Here is a 6,552-nt window from a genome sequence, read left to right on the forward strand (position 1 = left end):
GGTATGTGAAATCTTATGCGCATTCCATACACTTAGTACTTAGGATAAATGTATTTGGTGGGTTTTGCACATAAAACATGTTTATAAAGGGGTTTTCCTAGGCAAGAGAACTTAACCTTAGGAAAAGGGGTTTTGTGAGGGGAATGAATGATTTATAAGGGAATTTAACACCTTTCTTCCTTAAGTCATCAAGTTGAGGGTTCAGTCCCACCAAAAGTCAGAGAAATGCTTTGAGCCTCTTTGACTTAAAGAACTATAGGTATTAATATTTTTATTGTGAAAGGGAAGTTAGTGAGTGTCATAGGGGTTAAAATGAATGAGGGGATGTTAAATAAATCACATTGTGAACCATAGCCTTTTCTTTGTCCTCTACTTATGCATATTTGAAAGATTCATTTGAAACAATGACATAAGTGCTTTTATATAATCACATGATAATTCTGCAACCTTTCTACTACTTACCCACTTACTCATCCTACCATTTTTTCCTCACTTTATTAGGGTGCATTTAGGCTAGCAAACCCTTATCAATTTTTTTCTTTTCTTTACAAAGTAAACTATATAATTCTAACATTCTATCATCCAAGGGCTCAGATTAAGCTTATGAGCTCCTTTTATTTTCTCTACCTAACTATGATTTGCTAAGATTATACTGTTTGGTAAGCTTTTATTCTCTAACTATAAACATAAAATTCAAAGCATCGAATAACCAAGATTACATTATTTGATTACCATGGATTGTGGCATAATTAACAGGTTGCACACAGTCATTATTATGCATAAAGTAAATAGTAGTGGCATTTTGACTTGCACACTTTCATGGTCTTTTGTTTTTGGGGTTCATATTTTTCACTTTTTTGGACCTTTTCTTATTCTTTTTTGTCCTTTGATTTTTCTTTTAGGAAATACCCTCTTTTCATTTTTTGCTTTTTCAATATGGAAAACATTTGCAGAAAGAAAAGGTATGTACATATTACAAGGCTTAACTTTAGCCATTCAAAATTATGACTCCTATTGGTATAGGAACCTAACAAACTCAACAAAAAGAAAGACTTGAACCCAAGACCTTTATTCTCATAAAGTAACTTTGGACAAGGTGAGATAGTTTAAAAGGTTAGTAATTTTTAGAAAAGAGGAAGGGGCATTTTTGTTTTTTTTTAGTCATTGAAGCTTTGGGGTGCATGCTTACTTGAAAAAGCTCTTTTTTCCTATAAAACAAAAAACCACACAACCCAACACAGACATGCAAAAAAAACCAAATCTTATGGCTTGAAGTTAGCTTTTTGTGGGAAACTAAATGTTTTCCTCAATTTTTCTGATTTTCTGAGATCACACTAAGGTGCGGCGGAAAAGAGCATATGCGTGAGAAAAATCCTTCCTTTATGTTTCTGATTTTCCCATATCGCGCAGAGTCGCAGGGCAAAGAGAATATGTAGAAATGAAAGGTATAGATCTGGTAATAAAAAACAAAGAGATAAATAAACCAAAATAAATAGAGAGATAAATAGTTAAAACTACAAATAAAGACTGTATACCTCTAGATCTTACAAATTACGTAGCTAGGGATACTGGAAACCTTTTCGCATGAAACAAAACGGTTTCCTCACTAGAACAGATGCTCCTAAAACAATAGAGCAACCCTCTCAACCCGAAAGAGGTTAGAAACAACAGATCTAGGAAACGACACTCGGATGTAGTTGTACCAGCTTTTGATTTGGATCACTAACGGATGCGGCCCTCAAATAGCTCTGATACCATGTAGGAATTTATAGGGTATGTTCCTCAAATAGAACACCAAAGGGCACTTCTCACAAACATATCATAGATCAATACGCCAATATTCTTGACGTGGTTAAAACCCTCAAATAGGGAAATAGTCTAAGGCCTGAGCCAACGTAGCCACTTCAAGCAATCTATTAATAAATGAAAGAAAAATTACATAAGCTTCTCTCATGAATGGTCACCCTACAAATGACCCTCCATGCTCTTTAAATAGAGATCATGGACAAATAGAGTGTTAAGCCATGGATCAGGTGTCGGTAATATGGAAGAGAGAATGAATTGTGGATCACTTCATGTCTAGAACATATCGTGACCGTCGGATTGTAAGTTACAAATGTACATAGTAAAGAAACGAACTTTACCTAACTCTACACTAGACCATGTTATACTTAACTATTTCCTATGTGTTAGAATATCCTAACAAGGAAGTGGATAATATCTTCAAAGTGACTGTCCACGACACGTACTGCAAAGAGATGTGTGTCAGGTAGTCCTTCCTCCAAATTAGTAGTCTCCTCTCCAGTTTCAATGTGCGACAAATGATCAGGTCTTGCATTCATTCATCCTGGATTCATAATAACTTCGTAGTCATACTCCTGGAACAACAACAATATTTTTCCACCCAACACAAGCTTATTGACTAGGTAGTTCAACGCGGAATGATCTGTATACATCTTAAAGTGTTCACCCAACAAATAGTGCCTGAACTTCTAGAGCGCGTACACCATAGCTAATCCTTCACGCTCTATTGTGGAATATTTTTTATATGCTTTAGACAGATTCCTACTTGTGAATGCTATAGGATGATCCAGTTCTCCCTCACCGGCCTGTGTCAGTATGGTCCCTAGTGCAATACATGATGTGTCCACGTGCACATGAAATTCTTTCTTCCAGTCCAAGAAGATTAGGATAAGCGTGGTGACCATTTTCTCCTTCAGTACATCCAAGCTCTTCTGACATTCATCATTCAACAAAACGTAGCATCCTTTTTTAACAATTTCTCCATAGGCATGGCGATTTGGGCATAGCTCTTGATGAACTCCCTATAGTATCTGGTATTTCCTAGAGTTTCACGAAGATGTTTCACATTCCTCGACATCTTGAAGTTGATTGTCACCGCAATCTTTGTAGGGTCTACCATTAATCCTTGTCTGCATACCACACGACCCAGTAAGATCCCAAAAGGGACACAAAACAGACACTTCTTCAGATTGAGCACGATATGGTATCTCCTACATGTATCTAACATCAAGTACAGACTTTCCACATGGCGCTTGACCAATCCAAACATTGTCCAATCGTCAAAGTATACTTCTATAAATTTATGAATGAAGTCTTTGAATGCTACAATGACTACGCAAGAAAAGATTGTTGGTGCATTCTTCATCCCAAAAGGCATTACATTGTATTGAAAACATCCCCATTTAGTCGTGAAGGTCATCTTTCTTCTATCCTCAGGCGCAATTTTGATCTGATGGTACCCAAAGAACCCATCAGTGAAAGAGTATGCTTCTTGGCTGCCTACATTATTCAAGACCTCGTCAGTGAACGGGGTTGGGAAAGGATCATGCAAACAAGCATCATTCACCCTTTCCTTATACTTCGGATTAAGGCGGTAAGGTCTTTGTTTCACAGGTTTCAAGTCCGGTTTCAGGGTGATCTTCATGACATCTAGGTCTCCTATTATTCCCTTAAGATCAAAAAAATTCGTGGGGAAAAATCTTGATATTCGCGGAGGAGCTCAACAAGCTTATATACTGTCGTGTTGTCCCAATAGTCCCCAATCTTCGCAAATTTTAGGTCCGCCTCTGTGCCAATGTTGACCTGTCTAGTTTTTAGCGGCACGGTTATGTCTAGATTCTCTATCGCGGTCCTTCAACCTTGTGGTGACCCTCGGTTTCTGGAATATTAATCCTTCCAGGATCCTCATCTTCTTCTTTAGCAGTCACATTATAGCATTCCAATGCGTGGCTCAACTGGGTAGTCTAATCAGGTTGAATCAGGTCTAAAGGATCCTCTGATATCCTAAAGATTGCTGCTTTAACCTTTTGTAGCATCATGTCAATACAGTGAAACCCATCCTCAAAGTTGAACGTCATTATAAACCCCTGGTACAAGATGTCCCATTCTTCAGTGCCATGGCAGAGCTCTATTTCCAAGTACTAACTCATTGGTATTACATCCAGGGTATGACAAAACGGATGCACCCATTCAAGTTATGGCTTCGTCCATAAGCCTTAGTCCATTTGGCTAGGTGATCACGTGGATCATCCCTTCCATCATACTTGTCTGTCATACATACTTTTGGCTATCCAAAATGTATTCTCATCATCCTCCTATATTCGTGCCAATCACCAAAATTATCCTTGTGCGTACCCCACCATATTGCAGGCGTAGCGCACAATGCCCAATCTAAGGCCTAGAAGCGATGCTTCTCTGACACTTATCTTTCATATGTATCCAAAAATATATCCACAACAATCAACCCATCATAAGAAGGCAGATTCCTTACTTTTGAGGACATGCAACACGATGAATTGGTCATCATATTACAATGTAGCTTAAATACCTCATGCAACCAGTTCTGCCAATGTTCTAGTTATTTGTCCAAATTTGATGTGCAGGAGCTCTCGCAGTCCCATGCAATACATTTTTCTGCTGTTGGATTTACCCAATCCTGGTCTCATTCAATTATCTTGTAAATATGGTCCAAATTGTCAACACTTTTATAATCGCCGACCGATTCTATATAGCGCAGTCCTTCTGTAGGATCCAGCGGCACCACTACGTGGAGTGATTTCTTTTCAAATATCATGTTTCACTTCTTCATGTTGATTACCCCATTCATGTTAGTGGCCCAATCGTCCCAAGGAGCACGGGGTATGGATTCCTATAATCCACAATCTCTATTACTTCAAAATCCACTAGTGCGCTTTTGCCGTAAATGTCAATTGTTACCCCCTGCAGCCTACCCATTGGGATAATTTTCTATCGATTCACCATCCTTAACTAGATCGAAGACCACTAAACTGGAGGTCTCCCCATTCTTTCCCATGTTTGTTTTGGTAAAACATTCTTGTCGGATCCTAGATCCAAGATAACTTGGTCCGTTTCGTATTTCCCTTTCTGCACGGTGAGTCTCATCTCACATCCAATCCTTGACTTATGCTTACCAAGTTTTCCGACTACGCGTAGTTTGCTACTAGCGTTGTCCTTTCCAGTGCACTGATTGATCAGTTTGTGTAGTCCCTTCACGACCTTACTATTGCGGAGCAATTTCATGCAGGTCTCTAAGAACGTGGTAATCATGGATGGGTCCATTTCTTCAACTAGTTTCTCCTAACCTCCTGAGGTAGAGGCCTCAATGAAGCTTTTCTTTGCTTCCATAAAGGTTTCTTTTGCATGCTCCAGATCAAACCCAATGTTCTTTTCAGGTGCTTTGCAAACCCACTGGCCTTCTGCAAGCTGCTTCCCTTTATCCTCACAAGTCACCATTCCACTTCACAGCATAATGTTTACCTTAGTGTCTTCCTCATGAGGCTCAACTCTCATCATCTGGAGGTTCTGCGGATGCTGCGCCCCCTTTTCACGAATCTTAGCCAACAATATAGGGAAATCCTCAGTTGCATGGTCAAACTGAGTACAATAGCGGCATGACAGTCACGTCAGATATGGACAGTCTCTCACATAGTGTCTTGGTCCTCCATAACTGTAACAAATCAGCTTCCCTTGGCCTTTACCAGGTCCCCCTCCACCTCAACCTCAGCCGCGCCTCTGATACTCACCTCGTGCTCCCCTAGTGCCTTGGTCAGGAGGCCCTGTTTCTGCCTACATGCTCTATGTAGGTGTCCTATCCATCATTAATTTGTATCTATGGAAATTGCGTTCATCATGACCTATTGATTGACAGAAATTGTAGAAGAGTTGTTTTGGTGTCTGTACGAATTTCTGCAACAAATGGAAATTGTCGGTCGCTTGTTTCCTAGCTACCTGGAATATAGCGCATCATAGCGTGGGCCTTGCACTTGACCCTGTTGCAGCCTCTGGTCTTAGAGGCATTGGTCTCCCTGCTACAAGGTAGTTCACAAAGACTAGGAAGTTATCCTTTTCATGCCCATGACCTTTGCATTTCAGGCACCAAACTTCTTCACGCGCCTCCGGCCGAGTTGTTTTGTATTTCTTCAAATGTTTCATTTCAAGGCAAAGGTTCTGCATCTGCGAATGAATCTGCTAAACCCCCAGATTAGCATCCTACATTGGTGTCTCATGCAGTCTCAACATGATTTCTAGAGCTACTGCATGGGTCCCATTCTTCTGTTGTGATAGCGCAACCCTCAGGTGGGGCAAGAGCAAGGTCACGAACCATTTGCGGTGCTGCCCATCAGTTAGGTTTGTGTTGGCTTATCAGACCATACATTTCAATCTTTGATCCAAATCCCAGGGCATCTCCCCAGGCTTCATCATGATCTCCTTGAATCCCACAATTGGTTGCACTTGAGACTTAGGTCTACTGAATTCCCTATTCAGCACAGTTTCGATATCTGCCAATGTGGACGTTGGGTTATCTGTACTGTACTTAATGTACCATGTTAGTGCACAGTCCTGCAAAGCACTAACTAGGGTTTCTCTTTTCATTTTATTGTTTATGATACCCTGAGCTTCCCATACAACCTTCACGACGAACCAAAACTAGTCCGGATCTTCATTTCCTACGCCCTTGAATACGAGTAGCTTTATGGAGTTCACCATGTTGAACAGTTGTGGAGGTGG

The sequence above is a fragment of the Pinus tabuliformis genome, chromosome Q, assembly GCF_031772625.1.
Source record: "Pinus tabuliformis cultivar Carrire ecotype Pingquan chromosome Q, CPIR1, whole genome shotgun sequence".
NCBI classification, from domain to species: Eukaryota; Viridiplantae; Streptophyta; class Pinopsida; order Pinales; family Pinaceae; genus Pinus; species Pinus tabuliformis.